The sequence below is a fragment of the Geotrypetes seraphini genome, chromosome 14 (genome assembly GCF_902459505.1).
Source record: "Geotrypetes seraphini chromosome 14, aGeoSer1.1, whole genome shotgun sequence".
NCBI classification, from domain to species: domain Eukaryota; kingdom Metazoa; phylum Chordata; class Amphibia; order Gymnophiona; family Dermophiidae; genus Geotrypetes; species Geotrypetes seraphini.
Genome location: NC_047097.1, coordinates 27,579,324 through 27,598,691, shown reverse-complemented (window position 1 = coordinate 27,598,691; position 19,368 = coordinate 27,579,324). Strand labels below are relative to the sequence as shown.

The 19,368-nt window shown below is 42.5% G+C and overlaps 1 protein-coding gene across 2 annotated transcripts in view; it reads right to left on the bottom strand.

The window, feature by feature from the left end:
• The window catches only part of CKMT1A (creatine kinase, mitochondrial 1A), a 105,916-nt gene extending 90,570 nt beyond the window's left edge, over positions 1–15,346 (bottom strand). Inside the window, exon 1 of one of the 2 annotated variants that reach the window (XM_033919871.1) lies at positions 15,063–15,346. The gene's annotated coding sequence lies outside the window, so the exon portion shown is untranslated. Of the gene's footprint in view, positions 1–10,488; positions 11,041–15,062 lie in introns of those variants that run through there. The other variant, XM_033919872.1, reaches the window with a different exon arrangement.
• Between the last annotated feature and the right edge of the window lie 4,022 nt (positions 15,347–19,368).

The window sequence follows — 19,368 nt, the reverse complement described above, 5'->3', positions numbered from 1 at the left end:
CCGCAGTGGACGGTGCTCCTTACGGATGCGAGTCTCCTCGGTTGGGGGGCTCAGTTTATGGGCCACTCAGCTCGGGGCACCTGGTCCGCGGAGGAGGCCTCCTGGTCGATCAACGAGTTGGAGACCAGAGCGGTCAGGCTGGCGCTGTTAGCTTTCCACTCCCTTTTGCTGGGCAAGTCGGTCAGAGTCCTGTCGGACAATGCCACGGCGGTGGCTTATGTCAATCGTCAGGGGGGCACCAAGAGCACTCCTGTGGCGCAGGAGGCGGCTCGGCTCATGGTTTGGGCGGAGTCCCATCTTCTGGACCTCTCGGCTTCTCATATAGCCGGGGTAGAAAATGTTCAGGCAGACTTCCTCAGTCGTCACTTCCTGGATCCAGGAGAGTGGTTTCTCGGCGCCGGAGCGTTTCGGTTGATAGTGCAAGATTGGGGGCAGCCCCTGATGGACCTGATGGCCACGAGTGGCAACGCCAAAGTGCCCCGCTTCTTCAGTCGTCGCAGGGAAGGGCTGGCCGAGGGTCTGGATGCTCTGGTCCAGCCGTGGCCAACGGAGGGGCTGTTGTATGTGTTCCCTCTTTGGCCGCTGGTGGGCAGAGTGCTTCTTCGCATTGTTCACCATCCGGGTTTGGTGGTGCTGGTGGCTCCGGATTGGCCTCGACGTCCGTGGTATGCGGATCTGGTGAGGCACCTGGTGGCGGTTCCTCTTCCTCTGCCTCTCTCGGACGACCTTCTGATGCAGGGTCCCATTCCCTTGTTCGACCCGTCTCTCTTCTGTCTTACGGCGTGGCTCTTGAAAGGGGTCGCCTTAGCAAGAAGGGATATTCAGACAAGGTGATCGCTACACTGTTGGGGTCCCGGAGGCTTTCTACCTCTCGGGCTTATGTGCGGGTTTGGCGTCTCTTTGAGGAATGGTGTCGGGCGCGGGGAGTGACCTCTTTTCGCGCTTCTCTGCCTAACATTCTAGAGTTCTTGCAGGATGGCCTGGATAGAGGCCTGGCTTGGTCTTCTCTCCGGGTTCATCTTGCGGCCCTGTCGACCTTTCGAGGGTTGGTGTCAGGTCAGCGTTTATCGGCTCTTCCTGATGTGATTCGGTTTCTGCGGGCGGCCAAGTTGCTTAGGCCTCCCCTACGGCCCTCGGTTCCCTCTTGGGATCTTAATCTGGTTCTCTCTGTTTTGGTGCGCCCGCCTTTCGAGCCCTTGGACGACTGTTCTTTGAAGGACCTTACTTTGAAGGCGGTCTTTTTGGTGGCCATTACTTCTGCTAGGCGTATTTCTGAGCTGCAGGCTTTCTCTTGTAGGGCTCCCTTCTTGGAGTTGTCTAGGGAGCGGGTCGTCTTGCGGCCTGTTCCTTCCTTTCTGCCGAAGGTTGTTTCTCCTTTTCATGTCAATCAATCGGTGGTTCTCCCGGTCTTGGGTGGTCGGGAGGGCTCTTCTGAGCAACGGCAGCTGCGCAAGTTGGATGTCGGTCGGGTCCTTCGCTCTGATGTGCAGCGGACCCAGGAATTCCGGAAGTCCGATCATCTCTTTGTCCTCCTGGCTGGTCCTCGTCGGGGAGCTGGCGCTTCTAAGGCTACTATTGCGCGCTGGATCAAGGAGACGATTGCTTCCGCTTATCTTCTGAAACAGCAGCCTGTTCCGGAGTTTCTCAAGGCTCATTCCACTCGGGGTCAGGCGGCTTCTTGGGCTGAGTCGTCGCTCGTGCCTCCGGTGGATATTTGTAAGGCTGCGGTTTGGTCCTCCTTGTATTCTTTTGTTAGACATTATCGGGTAGATGTTCAGGCGCGTCGGGACGCGGTGTTCGGTGAGCGTGTTCTGGTATCGGCCCTTCGGGGGTCCCGCCCGTGAGAGGGACTGCTTTGGTACGTCCCATTCGTAAAGTTAACCTCTACTGGTCTGGAGAGTGCTAAAGAAGGAGAAATTAGGTTCTTACCTGCTAATTTACTTTCTTTTAGCTTCTCCAGACCAGTAGAGGTCCCCACCCTGTCTGTTGTTGTTGTTGTTGTTGGGGCTGTTTTCGCGGGCAGTTTTTGTTTTTTGCTGCGGGTTCTAGTATTTTTCTAGGGCCGGGGAGAATTAAAGAACAGCGGCTGTGGCTCGGCTGGCTTAGCTGGCGAGCTGTGGGGACATTTTCCTTCGGGTATTTCTCCTCTGCATTTTCCAACAGCATTTGGGTATGTTATTTGTTACTCCTGTTCGGAGTATTGTTTTCTTCCTGTTTTCCAGTTCTTGGTTCTGCTTGGCTATTCGGCAGACTGAGGGAAATAGAGAAGGGAGGATAGTATATACTGTCCCAAAGTTTTGTTTTCAGTCTCCACCTGCTGGTCATGATTAGATATATACCCATTCGTAAAGTTAACCTCTACTGGTCTGGAGAAGCTAAAAGAAAGTAAATTAGCAGGTAAGAACCTAATTTCTCCTTCCTTACCTTCTCAGCTACTACTTTTGAGAACCAAAGTGGCCTTTTCCTCTTACTTTTACTTACTTGCCTCACAAAAAGGTTTGTTACTCTTACAATTACTCCTTTCAGTTTTGCCCATTGCATTTCCACTCCTTCCAGATGTTCCCATCCAGACAATTTCTTGACATAATCCCCCATCTGAACAAAGTTAGTTTTTCAAAAAGTCTAGAACCTTTGCTTTTGAATGAGCCCTCTCTATACCGTTCTTAATATTAAACCGTCCCATTTAGTGATCATTAGATACCAGATGATTACCCACTATAACATCAGAAACACTTTCCCTGTTTGTAAGCATTAAGTCCAATATGACCCCTTCCCCTGTGGGTTCCATTACCCAACTATTGGAACAGTTCTCCTTGTAGATAATTCAGGATCTCCTTACTTCTAGAAGACCCCATAATAGGGATACCCCAATCTTTAAAGATTGCACTATAAAACACTTTCAAGATAACTAGATTGCACTATAAAGCATTTTCAAGATAATTAGACCGATGACGAGTCTAGTGTGTAAAGACTACGTGTTACAACTTGATTTTCACGCAGCAACACCGCCGAGGTCTTTGAGATGTTCTAAGCTGCCTTAAGTTATTTTATTAAGGTATTCTGAAGAAAACAGTTGTATGTGTATCTACCTTATAAAAAATCTTTCGAAGCCTATTTATGATGTACTTCTAGTGTAAAATAAACAGATAACAAAAACCATTCACAAAACTCAAAAAAGAGACACCGATTCCAGAATAATTTGTTAAAATTTACTGTAAACCTTAAATCTAGTTATTTAAAATATTACCATTATTAATTAATTAATTAATTATTGCGGGGAAATGCCATTTCTTTAGGCACTGTTAGGCCTGTTTTAAATGATGTTTTTTCACTTGTTAAGGTGCTGTTTAGAGCAGTGTTTCTCAACTCGGCCTCTGAACCAGTGTTTCTCAATTCGGTCCTGGAGTACCCCCTTGCCAGTCAGATTTTCAGGATATCCACCTTGAATTTGCATAAACTTGATTTGCATACACTGCCTCCATTATATGCAAATATCTTTCATGCAAATTCACTGTGGATATCTTGAAAACCTGACTGGCAAGGGGGTACTCCAGGACCGAATTGAGAAACACTGGTTTAGAGAGCATGGGCCTTTATGCACACTAAACAGAATTTATGCATGACAAAGCCCCTTAATAAAAAAAAGGCCTCTAAAAATTAAAAAGAAACATGTATTATCACTTTTAGTTACTCAATAAAGAATCAAGTGAAATCACTTATTTTGCAAAATTCAATGAAGGGGTAAACATCATACCATTGAATAAATCTTCATAAACTGGAGCTAATTGTTCCCCCAATCATCCTAATTATTCTTTTGGGTAGCAACAGAGAAAATTCACTAATTATCCATTTATGTGGCACCGTTTTGCAGAACTGAAACCATAGTAACCATTCTTTTTCACAGAAGTGGCTGGAACACAGAGCAAACTCTGAAACATGTATTGGCCAAAGAAAAGTTTCATTAGACACACACCTAGAAAACTAACATTCTTTTGTTTATAAGTGAAAGGAGAAAAGATGTTATCCTTTAAATCAGTGATTCCCAACCCTGTCCTGGAGGAACACCAGGCCAATCGGGTTTTCAGGCTAGCTCTAATGAATATGCATGAGAGAGATTTGCATATGATGGAAGTGATAGGCATGCAAATTTGCTTCATGCATATTCATTAGGGCTAGCCTGAAAACCCAATTGGCCTGGTGTTCCTCCAGGACAGGGTTGGGAACCACTGCTTTAAAGAACTAACATAGCCAGTACGCTCTTTTAGTGGAGGTAGGAATTGAATGGGCAGACCTCATTGGATAGGTGGGGATAAAGAAAGTGGATCGATTTTTCACTCCATCAAAATTACAAGGACTAGGGGACACTCAATGAAGTTACAGGGAAATACTTTTAAAACCAATAGGAAGAAATATTTTTTCAATCAGCGAATAGTTAAGCTCTGGAACGCGTTGCCAGAGGTTGTGGTAAGAGTGGATAGTGTAGCTGGTTTTAAGAAAGGTTTGGACAATTTCCTGGAGATAAAGTCCATAGTCTGCAATTGAGATAGACATGAGGGAAGCCACTGCTTGCCCTTGATCGGTAGCATGGAATGTTGCTACTCTTTGCGGTTCCGGAATCTTTTGTTATTTTTGGGATTCTGGAATCTTGCTATTCTTTGGGATACTGAATGGAATGTTGCTACTCTATGGTTTTTTTGTCAGGTACTAGTGACCTGGATTGGCCACCGTGAGAACGGGCTATTGGGCTTGATCTACCATTGGTCTGATCCATTAAGGCTATTCTTATGTTCTTATGTTCTTGCCTGCTTCTTTCAATCTTTAGCCGTAGATAAAACAATGCAACTGAGTATTTCAAATTGAGGGTGTGTCATTTTTCTGAGAATAGTAGCTGCTTTCTGCTTGCCATGTGGAGGTAATAGTTAATAATTAACTGGAATGTGAGCTGTTTATCCAGTTCCTGCTGCTGGAATACAGACTCTTTTGTTCTAGTGTTATGGAAACCCAGCAAACTATTATGAATGATGAGAAAGCAATAATGGCATTGGTTTCCAATAAAAAGATTTTCCTGGCTGTAAAATAGAAACAGAGAAAAATGAAGGCAGATAAAGACCATATGGCTTATTTAGCCTTCCCAACCATGCTATCTACTCTCCCCTCCTTCCCCTTAGAGATCCAACATACTTGTCCCAAGCTGTCTTGGATTCAGACACGCTCTTCATTTCCACTGCCTCCACCGGGAGGCCATTCCAAGCATTCACCACCCTTTCTGTGAAAAAGTAGTTTTTGAGGTGTTCTTCCGCATCTGCATCCCCTTTCACCTTCATCCTGTGCCCCCTCATTCCAGAGCTTACTCTCAATTGAGACTTACCTTGTGTGCATTCATGCTATGTAGGTATTTAAACAACTTTATCTTATCTCCCCTCTCTTGCCTTTCCTCCAAGCCTTTCTTTAAGTCTGTCTCCGTACACTATATGCTGAAGACCACGTACCATTTTAGTCGCCTTCCTCTGGACCAACTCCAAACTATTGCTGAGCATTTATGCATTTCAACACACCACACACACCCCTTTACTATTAAAGCAAATGTAGAAATTGTCTACTTTTTTTTAGCTTTAGCATTTTCATCTGATCCATAAACTAAGCAATATAGTAAATGTCGGCAGATAAAGATCTAAACGGTCCATCCAGTCTGCCCTGTAATCACACGCATCACAATTTCATGATTAAATTAAAATGTCATTTTTTTATTTCTGTAGATCTTAGAAGTCTACCCAGTACTGTCCCATTGTCCAGGTTTCCCTGGATGTCTGGTCGCTCTGTCTCAATCTCCTGACCCGTACCTTGGCCATCTAGGGGTGGGGAATGATTCTCGTTAGTCTCCCTGTCTCCACGTACCTCCTCCAGCGCAGCAGTTTCCACACTTTGGTCAGATGGCAGCGTTAACAAGTGATCCTGCAACTGTTGTCCTGCCCCAGAAACCCTCACACTGCAGCACTTCCTGTTCTCAAATGGGGCAGCCACTGTAGAGTGAAGCCTTCCAGGGCAGGGTGATAGAAAGCAAGATCACTTGTTAACCTCCTCCAATGCTGCCATTTCCAAACTTTGGGCAGCTGTCAGCATTATGTGGGGACAGGAGAGACTCACAAGAACCATCCCCAAATCCAAGATGAGGGCTGGACTGGAGGAGGGAAATGTGTATAAAGTAAGATTACCAGATGTCTGTTTTTGGACACACTCTCTCTAAGGTGGAAGCTGGACTAGAGAGAGTGTTTCGAAAACATGAACATACTCCCTCCAGTTCAGCAAGACATCCAAACACCCAGACAGTCCTGTTTATTTGTTTAAAACTTACCAAATCTGGTACCTTTACAAACAGCAAGTTGGGGGGGGGGGAGAGGATAGGGATCTGAAAATGAGCCTGTCTGGGGGTGGGGTGGGGAGAGAGTAGTAGTACCTGTTAGCTGACAATAGAACATAAGAATTGCCGTTGCTGGGTCAGACCAGTGATCCATCGTGCCCAGCAGTCCGCTCACACGGCGGCCCTTAGGTCAAAGACCAGTGCCCTAATTGAATCTAGCCTTACCTGAATCCCTGGAGGGTGTTTTCCCCTATAACAGACTCTGAAAGAGCGTTCCAGTTTTCTACCACTCTCTGGGTGAAGAAGAACTTCCTTACGTTTGTACGGAATCTATCCCCTTTTAACTTTAGAGAGTGCCTTCTTGTTCTCTCCACCTCAGAGAGGGTGAACCATCTCTCTTTCTCTACTAAGTCTATTCCCTTCAATATCTTGAATGTTTCGATCATGTCCCCTTTCAGTCTCCTCTTTTCAAGGGACAAGAGGCCCAGTTTCTCTAGCCTCACATTGTATGGAAACTCCTCCAGTCCCTTAACCATTTTTGTCACTCTTCTCTGGACCCTTTCGAATAGTACTGTGTCCTTCTTCATGTACGGCGACCAGTGCTGGACGCAGTATTCCAGGTGAGGGCGTACCATGGCCCGGTATAGCGGCATGATAACCTTCTCCGATATGTTTGTGATCCCCTTAATCATTCCTAGCATTCTGTTTGCCCTTTTTGCTGCAGCGGCACATTGCGCGGACAGCTTCATTGACTTGTCTACCAGAACTCCCAAGTCTCTTTCCTAGGGGGTCTCTCTGAGTACTGCACCGGACTTCCTGTATTCACGTATAACATTTTTGTTACCGATATGCATCACCTTACACTTATTCACGTTAAACCTCATTTGCCATGTTGCAGCCCATTTCTTGAGCGTGTTTATGTCACATTGCAGGTCTTCGCAATCCTTCTGTGTTTGGATGGGGGGGGGGGGGAATCCTGCATACACTTGAGATTCAGGATAGAAAATGACACAGGGATAAATTTGTCCCTGTCCCCGCAGGAACTCAATTTCCCCATTCCGTTCCCATGAGTTTTGTCTCTGTTCCTGTCCCATTCCTGTAAGCTTCAAACACATGATTTTAAAGTGCTTGAGGCTTGTGCCGACAAGAACAGAGCTTGCAGGAATGGGGCAGGGACAGGAAAAAAAAACTCAAGGGGGACGGGATGGGAAAATTAGTTCCTGCGGGGATGAGGAAAAATTTGTTCCCGTGTTATTCTCTAACTCAGGATCTGTGTGAGGGGTGGGCCAGCATGTATTCTGCAATTTTTAGACTGGAGAGATTTGAATGCATTTGTAGTTCTTTTTTTTAAGTTTTTGTAATGTTTTGAATGGGCTTGTATTTTTGGGAATCTGCCAATAAACCTTTATTTGTGTGTGTGTATCACTGCTGTAATCCCGTGAAGCAATCTTTGAGATCAGGGAGGGGAGAGAAGTTGGACTTTGCATGTTTACGTCATCAAACCTGTGGCATCTTAGTTGCAAATCTATTCTTAAACTACTGAAGGATACATGTTTGTTGCTGTCTGTTGCACTTCTATATGGGTGCACAGTGGCCAGCAGTAGTCATGTCCTCAATCAATATACTGCACAACAGGGTGTGTGTGTGCCTGAGTTTGGTTAATACCTTGCATCTACAGAACCCCTATTCCTCCTGCAAGGGTGGATAGAAACATGATGGCAGATAAAGGCCAAATGGCCCGTCTAGTCTGCCCTCTTTTTCTCTCTCTGAGAGATCCCACGTGCCTATCCCAGGCCCTTTTGAATTCGCACACAGTCTCTCCACCACCTCTTCCTGGAGACTGTTCCATGCATCTACCATCCTTTCTGTAAAAAAGTATTTCCTTAGAATACTCCGGAGCCTCTATCACCTCTCATTCCAGAGTTTCCTTTCAAATGAAAGAGACTCGACTCATGCGCATTTACATTATGTAGGTATTTAAACATATCTATCATATCTCCACTCTCCCGCCTTTCCTCCAAAGTATATACCCTATTGGACCATAACTTGGATGCAAACTCTTTTTGAATAAAGACTTGGCACCTTGTGCATCATCTCTACAGTTCTTTTTTTTTTTTTTGCTAGTAAAGTATCTCATGCAGATTCAAGCGTGCTGGCATATTTTCAGACCTTTCACCTCTGGCATTCAGTTCATCTGAATGAGTCTCCTAACTGGGAAAATTCCTCTGAAAAGCTGAGAGCGTTCCCCAGGAAACTATTGCAGAAGATAAAGGAGTTTTGGACCTCTGGAAATCTGCTCCCGCATGTCTCCGAAACAATTTGAATTACAAATTTAATGCAATCCTTTGGCCTCCGACAAAATAACCCTAATGACCCTAGGCATGTCACTTAACCCTCCATTGCCCAAGATTTAAAAAAAAACCAAAAGCAAAACTTAGATTGTGAACCCAATAGGGACAGAGAAAGTATCTGTATATAGTACCACAGAATGGTGGTCTATGAAATCCACTTCCCTCCCCCCAATGTGTAAGCACTATTTTATTTCATTTAACACTTGCAGGACACATCTCACAACTACATTACATTCAGGGCTTGAACGGCCTGGAACACACCTTATATCAGACTCCAGAGCAGTTCAGCCCTTCCCTTCCAGGCACTGAGGAGAAGACAGGAGGAGAACAGCCCAGAAGATGGCAAAGGACAGTGTCCTAACCCAGCCCCTCTTTCCCTGCTGCTCTCGCCTCTGGACCACCTGTCTCTTTTCCGCTATTTCACTTCCCTTTTGCCTACAATGAAGCCCTGATCACATGTACCATGTTCAGGTGGGCTTTAACTTGAATGGCTATGGAAACAACAAGCCTAGTCCAGTAAAAAATAGTTACAGGGAAAAAAAAAGACTCATATACACTCCCCCTCCGCATTCGTGGTGATAGGGGAACAGCATGGCAACGAATACAGAAAAACTGCAAATAACTTTTCATATGTTATTCGCGGTTTTTCTGTTAAAAAAACCCTAAAAAAGACACAAAACCGCAAATAACCTGACCTGCAAGTGTAACGATTTTCTCTGTACAATATTGGGAGCATCGATTTTCTCAGTGAAATGCTGGGAGCAGTGATTTCCTGTAACGTAAATTTGGGGGCAGAGTCTGGGAATGAAAAACTGCGAATAACCGAAACCACGGTTAACGAAACCATGAATACGGAGGGGGAAGTGTAATGCTGCAGCTGTAGTTCTAAAAGGACAACTGTACAAACTGACATCTTCTGAAAGAAATAGGTAAAGGCAACACAATACTAAGCAAAAAAAAAAAAAGTACACTTCTCCCTCCATATTCACTGTGATAGGAGATTAACAGACCCGCAAATACAGAAAAACCACATATAACTTTTTCACATGTTACTCGCTGTTTTCTATTCAAAACCACGTGAATATGGCGAAGCCGCGAATAACATGGTGGGAGACCTGGCCTGTTCCTGAAGGAGAGGCAAAACACAGTGACAAAAGTGCTGGGAATCAGCAATTTTCTCTGTAAACGCTTGGAATCGGCGATTTCTCTATGCAAGCTGACATAATTTGGGGAGAGGAGCCAGCAAGCTGAACACCGCAAATAATCAAAACCGCAATTGCTGAAACCGCGAATACGGAGGGAGAAGTGTAGTAGGACCTGAAAAAGACACCTCAAAAAATGAATTTATTTATTTGGTTAGTTTTGTATCCCGTCCTCCCCAAATGAGCTCAGAATGGCTCTTTTCTAACTAGCTTGCTTTTTCTAGTTAGTTTTGACTATTTTCAGGCTCCCACCTGCCAGTAATAAGTTATATGCGAAAGGTTTTTTTTTGCCAGTGATGCTTGAGTGGAAGAGAGTGGGAACACCTCTCCGTGTCTGAGGCTTTTCTTTCGCCTTAAAATACTTTTTCTGGCGTTGGTGTGTACTGACCTAATGGAGTGATTTGTTTTCTGGTATATTTTCCCTCCATTCCTCTTTTTTGCTATTTGAGTAACAAGGTTGAAATACATAAAGCATAGACAAATTATGAATTGACATTTGTACAGTAATGTTAGACATACATACAGTTTTCTGGTCTCTTGAACGAGCAGAAAGGAGAGAAGGTAGAGGATACTATACCTGCAGGTAGGTGGTAGATATCCTGGCTCAGCAAGGCAGGTTTCCGGAATTTCTCTGATCATGAAGACTTTATCCCCGCCTCTGTGGTTTGATGGAGTGCATCGCCAGAAGCATTTCCAGCATAATCTAAACTGCAAATCTGACTCCTCCCATGAGAGGAAGCAGCAAATTCTTATCTTTATGGTCTTTAACGACAAATATCGAAGTCTGAACTTTTGACTTTCGATCTGGAATCATGCTGACAGCCAACATAGGCTAATTTCTTTTCTTCCTTTATTTTCCTTTCATATACTGAAATAAGAAACTAAAGACATGATCTGATACCATTACAGAATGCCCAGAAGACGGTATTGTAGTTAATTTTTGCAGTAATTACATGGACAAACCACACACCAAGAAATAAAAGAAAGAATTGTGGAAAGTTTTTGAAGCTTTTGTTTTTCAAAGAATTCTGTAGCTACAGTGGAATGCTAATTATCCAGACTACCCTTGGCAGAGGGTAGTCCGGATAATCAAAAATCCAGATGATTGGATGTTAATATTTTTTTATTTTGGTTTTAATAATTGTTCAAAAAAATAAATACTGTAAGCGTACCCCCCTAACAAGAAAAGGCAGCATCCCCCTCCCTCCCCAAACAGGCACCACCAACTCCCTCCTGGACACAGAATAAAGACCCCAGGCCTACCTTGTTTCCCTGGTGGTCTAGCGACGCACTGGGGCAGGAGCGATCCTACTCACTCCTGCCCATGCTCTTTCAGCAATGAAAATAGCTGCCGAGACTTCCAGACATCGATCTAGGCACCTAACTTCTTGCACTATTTATGGAATCTGGGTCTATGTCTCTGAGGATCACAATGTACAATCAGCGAACAATGAAAGCAGTTTCGTGACATAGCATCTAAGCTGTCAAGGCACATGGGCACATATTACATTACATTTCTAGACTGCAAAACCTCTTGGATTGATGTGGTTCACAAAAATAAGAAACTGGACAACCCCAATGGCCTACAGAATAATCAATAGCTCTCTTTAATTTTCTAGAAATCTCACAAATAAAGTCAGTTTTAATAGCTTTCTGAAATGTATGTATGAGTGCGACCTCACAAATAGAGTACGTTACTCCCTATCCCAACTAGCCGCCTGATAGGCGAGCAAACGTTGTAGAAACTTCTTATAAGTGCAACCTCGAGCCGGAGGGAAAACAAATAGAGACGTGATACGTAATAATAATAATAACAACAGTTTATATACCGTAGGACCGTGAAGTTCTATGCGGTTTACAATGGTTAAAAGATGTTCCAAATTAATTAGAATTAACAAGGTTAGAAGCTAATTATTAACAGGGCTAGAGATCAGTTATTGTGGAGTAGGATTGTACAGGTTAGTTGCCTAAATACTTCAGAAACAGGTATGTTTTTAGGTGTTTCCTAAATTCCCCATATGTAGTATGCGTGAGCAATTGTTCCAGATTTTTGCCCCATAATGCCGTTTGATGTGAGAGTAGCAATCCACTTTAAAAAAGGTAAACAATTCTGATAAATAGACAAGTACCTGACCATATAAGACTTTATAACAAAGGATCTCAAATTTAAATACCTGAGCCTCAAATGGAAGCCAGTGAAATTCCCTTTAGTAGAATATGATCGAAAATCGAGTGCAATGTCACGTTCTGGATTTTATATAATCTAACAAAATTTATCAAAATATGATTTAATAGTACGCAATTTCCACAAAATTAAAAAGCATTTTTTGATCAATACTGAAGTAAAAGTCTTCCTAGACAGATTTCTATCTAAGTACACACATATCTTGCACCTCTTTTATAAAAACATCTATATGGTGCTGAGATTTCGGGCTGACATTTGCTTGTACATTAAAGATCCGTTCGCAAGGGTATAGTGATCTCAAGTTTATTTCTTTGCACAGCAGTTCTGATTGCTAAGAAATGTATCTTGCACCAATGGATTTGAGATTTTCTGCCAACCTTATGGCAATATAAACAAGAGAGACTGACTCTGTATGTTAGCACAACCCAAGAGCAGGACCTGCTATGCAAAAATATGGCTCAGAAAAATGTAACTCTAAAGAGGGAGAAGCAACCCCCTCTTAAGACAAGAGTTTTATCTTTTAATCATTGCTTAATAAATGCAAAGGCAAGTACCACTTAAGGGTGTGAGTTGTAAAAAACTGACTGAATATCTTAATGTGTATTTTCAAAAAACTTCTAAATAATTTCAAATCTTGCATTCAGGTTGACACTAGACACTTTTGCAATCAAAAAGGTTGAAAAATAAAGGTACTTATCAGGGTCCCGACGCGGCCCCGTTTCAGTATCTGCCTCAGGAGACCCCGTCTGATAACTGCTAGAAAAGGTAACAACCATGAAAAAATTCCAAAAAGTGTCGTTCTAGAAATGAAACATCTCATTGCACAGAGATGTTTCATTTCTAGAACGACACTTTTTGGAATTTTTTCATGGTTGTTACCTTTTCTAGCAGTTATCAGACGGGGTCTCCTGAGGCAGATACTGAAACGGGGCCGCGTCGGGACCCTGATAAGTACCTTTATTTTTCAACCTTTTTGATTGCAAAAGTGTCTAGTGTCAACCTGAATGCAAGATTTGAAATTATTTAGAAGTTTTTTGAAAATACACATTAAGATATTCAGTCAGTTTTTTACAACTCACACCCTTAAGTGGTACTTGCCTTTGCATTTATTAAGCAATGATTAAAAGATAAAACTCTTGTCTTAAGAGGGGGTTGCTTCTCCCTCTTTAGAGTTACATTTTTCTGAGCCATATTTTTGCATAGCAGGTCCTGCTCTTGGGTTGTGCTAACATACAGAGTCAGTCTCTCTTGTTTATATTTCAAATTGTTTTTCTGACTCCTTAGTTACTTTGTCCCTGCTACAGTGGAAACCTTATGGCAATGGCAAAGTCAACTACATGAACTCTTACGCATGGAACGTGTTTCAGGGACCTCTTTGGATGGGTGGGCTAAGAAGAAATTTCTTAAATTGTGGACTCCTTATTTTAATTCTCTTACTATGTGGGCAATGTTAGTCTAATTTCTAGATGTTCATCGTGGAGTTATCTCAGCAAGTGGGGAGGAGGGGAGAGGAAGAAGGAAGTCTCAAGGGAGATTATTGCGGGAGGGTGATGACAGGTTAATGTACGTATACATTATATAAAATTTTGACATTGACTTTGAAAGTTTTATTGATATATCTTCTTTTTATTTATTTAATTTTTTATATACCGTTCTCCCAGGGGAGCTCAGAACGGTTTACATGAATTTATTCAGGTACTCAAGCATTTTTTCCTGGCTGTCCCAGCAGGCTCACAATCTATCTAATGTACCTGGGGCAATGGGGTGATTAAGTGACTTGCCCATGGTTACAAGGAGCAGCATGGGTTTGAACCCACAGCCGCTGGGCGCGGAGGCTGTAGCTTTAACCACTGTTATTTTGCTCTGTTTATTGCTATCCGTGTTATGTTTTTCATTGACAATAAGATGCTTTCTCATAAAGATCCATGCTCAAATTAGTTAGCTTACACCCAATTTTTGATGTGGAAATGGTCTCTGAGTGGTATTCTATATACAATACTTAACCCGGAGCTCCGTTTATAAAATAACACTCTGCACTAATTTTTTCTGGCCTCGTTTATAAAATGCCCTCCTGTGGACTTCTGTAAAATTACTTACAGCTCAGATAATTGGATAAATAAAATGTCCAAATATTAGAAAAGAGTAAATTATACTCCTATAAGAATCCCAGAAACCTGCTCAGAACTTAATAGTGCAAGGAATAAATCCGAGGCTTCCAGGTTCCAGATTTCAATCATGGATTCTTTTTTGGTATTATAATTTTTATTCGTTTTTCAATCATAGATTCTTAAAAAAACCTCTCTTGTGTGTGTGTATGTGCACCAAAAATTATACTCCGATTAAATGCTAATTCACAACAGTGCCACATCCCATTGTCATAAAAATGATATCTGTGTTTATGTGATTGATTTTCAATCCCCAATTAATGCAAAAGCATAATCTTTCATAAAACAATCAAGGCACAAGTTTTCATGTGACAATATAATTCTCAGAAATGTAAACTAAGCTGATGTTTCAAGCGTAAAACTCAATGTCCCAATTACTATAATACAGCAGGGGAGTCATATGAACTTCACACCAAAAATATCATTATTCGCTGGAAAACTTTAGAACAATAACGTGATTGGGTATATGCACTTATCTTAATTCAGCCAAGTCTCTACAGGACTCGTTTTGCCAATAATGGCTTCTTCTGGCGTCAAAAGTTGGCTGCCGTTTTTCAATGCCAAAAGTGGCTGCATCAGTAACTGTTTAAAACATCTGAATGAAAAGAGTAGCAGAAACTTAATCAAAGCTCTTAACCCGATCTCACGCTGGTAGCAACAGGCAAAATGAACCGACGCATGTACAAATATATTTCCTTTGTAATACTCACGCTATCCTTAGAGCTGTTCTAATTGGCTGATCTTATTCAAACAGCCTAATGTATCAAAGAAGTCACCACGTGAGATACAGAGTAAACTTACCTCACTGGAAAGTAAGCTTTGAAGCAGTACAGATGGTCCATCCAAGTTCATGTGGTTACGTGCATATCTTGTGGCTCCACTTTAGCTCTGTGCAGTGTAGAGCCTGGTCTAAAATACATGGAAAAAGAGCAAGAAAAAAGGTACCAAGCCTTGGGGTAAAGCAACCATATGAAAGATGAGGCACAGGAGATGTCAAAACCGGCCTTCAGTTACATATACTTTATTGGTGATTTTTCAAAGTCCAAAAAACAAGTCCATAACATACGTGCAGCAGGAACATCCATTTTAGAATCATAAATGTCTAAAATAGGAACATAAATATTATTTACTGTATGTTTATCTGCTAGTACATCAATATTTAAGTTAGCCGTTTTTGTAAACTGTGAGCCCTCCAGGGACAGAAAAATTCCTACTGTACCTGAACATATAAGAAACTTGCATGCCTGAAGGCTACCTACATGGTGTACATTTGGGTACTTCTGATCCTGGAGAGCTCACAATTAAAAGAAAAATAAATCAGAAATAACTGAATGGGATTTAAACCTGATTCCCCTAATTCTCAGCCCATTGCTCTAATCATTAGGCTACCCCTCAATGCCAAATCGATGTTACAACATGATCACACTAAAAACGGCGTGAGTGTATGCCCAAGTATACCACAAAACTCTCAACACACCCAGCACAAAATTTGATTGAAAAGCTAACGAATCTTTTGGCTGCACAGCTCTGTCTATCCAGTGCGCTCCCTGAAAAGGCAAATATCTTAAACAAAGACACATCTTTGAAAGGGATATAAAAAAATTGTACCACAGACGATCACAATACCTTCACCAATCAGCTTCTCAAAACACTGCATTTTTAGATGCTAGAGGAGGTGATTAAGTAGTGTGGAATGCACCACGTGTATGTCTAAAAAAAAAGGGGGTGTGAAACTGTGTGGCACGGAAGTTGTTGAATCATATACATGGCTGTTATTAGTTATTTTAATTTCTGTCAGTATTTTTGGTCTCTGTTTCTGTGGATAACACTGTTAGACTCCCTGTTTCCTCAACTCGTAACTTTGGGGGCAACTTTGACTCTCCCCCCTCCCTCACTCTGCAAAACTGTTGTTTTTCTCTATAACATTACCTAAATTCATCTCTTCCTTTTTGAACACACTTATCCACACATCATCACCTCTCACTTAGATTACTGAAACTTTCTGCTAACAAGTCTCCCACTAAACCAGGGGTGTCCAACCTTTTGGCTTCCCTGGGCCCCAAAAAATTTTTCTGGGGCCACACAAACGCGCAAACGCTACAGCAAGACAGAGGAGGGAGCCAGCAAGATGGTAAACAGCCGGGGGCAGCAGTGGAAAACACTGCATCGCCCTCGACCGGGGTTGCACAAAATACTTCACGTGACCGCAGGTTGGACACCCCGGCACTAAACCATCTCCTTGTCCTTCAATCTGTTCACAATGATGCTGCATAACCTATCTTCCTTATTGCTACAGTCACATAACCCCTCTCCTCAAGTCCCTTCATTGGTTCTATATCCATTTCCACATGCATAGGGTCACCGTATTTTGTTTGATAAAATCCCAGATGCATGGCCCCACCCCATTCTGCCCCAGCCCTGCCCTGTTTCACCCCAGCCCCTCCCTGCCCTAAGCCCTGCCCCAAAAGCTGTGTTTTTACATTTCTGACCTCTCGGCCATATCTAAGGGCATCTGAGCATGTGCAGATGAGTGTGACAGAGCTTTCCAAAACTCTGACAGCGTGGATAATTTGATGAGGGACCTAGTGAAGTCTGAAAAATGGTCTAGAATTTGGCAGTTAAGGTTTAATGTTAAAACTACTGGGTCATGCACTTGGTCTGTAAAAATCCAAGGGATATGATGAATTTTTGTGCAGGAAAGAAGAGCACAATTTGGATGTGATCATATGTGATGATCTTAAGATGGCCAAACAGGTAGAAAAGATGATGGTGAATGTAAAAGGATGCTTGAGTGCATAGGGAAAGGAATGGTCAGCAGGAAAAAGGAAGTGATAATACCTCTGTATAAGTCTCTGGTTAGGGTTGCCAGATTTTCTGATTGGAAAATCTGGACCCCCCTAGACCTGCCCAGTTCCACCCATCCCCGCCCTGTAATGCCCCCAGTCCTGCTCTAACTCCGTCCCTGCTGCCTGCTCTTGCTAGGCAGGAAGTCCGCATATGCGTGAATGCCATACCCATGTGCCCATTCACGTGATGTCATCGTGTGGCATCCGTGCATGAGCGGACTTCCTCCCTGCCCGACACAATTTGAGAAGGCTTTTCAAAACCCGGACAAAGTGCCAGATTTTGAAAAGCCATCCAGACCCCCGGACATGTCCTCATTTGGAATACTGTGTACAGTTTTGAAGCTTGCACCTTCAATAAGATATACACAGGATGGAGTCAGTCCAGAGGAAGGCTACTAAACTGGTCAGTAGTCTTCATTATAAAGCATATGGGGACAGAGTTAAAGATCTAAACATGTATACTTTGGAAGAAAGGCGGGAGAGGGGAGATATGATAGTGATGTATAAATACCTCTGTGGCATAAATACAAAGCAGACAAGTATCTTTCAATTGAAAGGAAGCTCTGGAATGAAGGGGCATAGGATGAAGGTGAAAATGGACAGACTTAGGAGTAACCTGAAGAAATACTTCTTCATGGAGAGGGGGTGAATTTGAGGTACAGCCTCCCAGTGTTGGTGGAGACAAAGTATGTGTCTCAATTCAAGAAAGTTTGGGATAAGTACATAGGATCTCTAAGGAAGAAAGGATAGTAGATGGCATGGATGGGCAGATTGAAGAGGTCAGATTGTGCTTATCTGCTTCTATATTGTGAATTTTGTGAGTCATTCATTTTCAGGTAACAGCTACTAAACCCCTCAAATTATTAGATTTCTTATATGTCACTGCATGACCTCAGCTGTCATTTCGATCTCCATTTTCATATAACTTTTCATGTACATTTAAAGCACCTGTTCCTTTTCTTCCCCGAGAAGCCGGTTATGAGCCTGTGTATGTAGGTGAGACTCCTCACGTAGCTTTATTGACCTTTGGTACTTACTGCGTGGAAAGGTGTTCAACTTTCAGTGGTTACTAAGGTGATAGATGGGAGAGAAAAGAAATCCAGGATTCAAAAATTCTTCCAGAATATATTTAGTTTTGTTATCCCTCACTACCTAACCACTTTGCCTTCTCATAATTTGTGCCTAGATTTGCTTAATCAAAAATTAACTTAGTTGGGCACCTACATTTTTTTTCACTAGGCACCTAACTTTAGGTATTTGGGGTTTGGATTCAGCTTATGCCTTTTCAGTACTAGTTCAGGGTGAGTGGGAGGATGTTAGGTGCCTGGCAATAATTTCAGCACTAGGCACCTAACTTGCTAAAGCTTTTTGATGCTATAACACCCCTACATAATAGCAGTCTGGATCATTCCATCTGCTAGATTCTAAAAGAAAGTAGGTTCAGGATACCTTAAGCTCCCCTTCTACTTTCCCTGTTTAAAAGGGGCCTTTTGTCAGGGACGGGAGGGGGGTGGGAGGGATAAAATTGGGAAAGCTTATTGTTCAACAGATTTGTTGTATGTTGCATATGGCAATGCTATTTCTTTTCTTGTCTGATGTTAATTGTATTGCTATGTCGAACTTTAATAAATATGTTTAAAAAAAAAAAAGGGACCAAGGATGCTCCAGACTCCCTCTCTGATCTGACCAGTTCAAAAATAAGTAAGATGAAAACACCTCAGAAATACCCTCCTCCCTAGCAATGCCACTGAGGACAAGCACAGAGAGAGGAAGAAGGTATGGTAAACTTGAGCAGGAGCTCTATGGTCTCTATCTGCGCTCATGTTCTATAGCTATGTCTAGAAACTGATAAGGATAAGATGGAATTGCTTAACACATATTTATGTTCTGTGTTCACAGCTGAAGGGCCGGGTGTAGGACTGCAGAAGACAAATAGATAGAGGAATGATTTTCAGAGAACCATGTTCATAAGGAGCTGGCTAAACTAAAGGTAGACAAAGCAATGGGGCCAGAGGGTATACAGCTGAGGGTACTGAAGGAACTTAGAGAAGTTCTGTCAAATCCACTGGCTGACCTCAATTCAAAAGTAAATCTTGACAGCCTCTCCTCTATTTTCCCCATCAAGGGGAGAAGACTGAAAATCCCTTGACTAGAGTAGAAGATTAGGTTCTTACCTTTGCTAATCTTCTATCTTGTAAACAAGAATATCAGTCATGATCAGCGGGTATTTACCCTCTTACTGCAAAGACTGTAGACAGCCT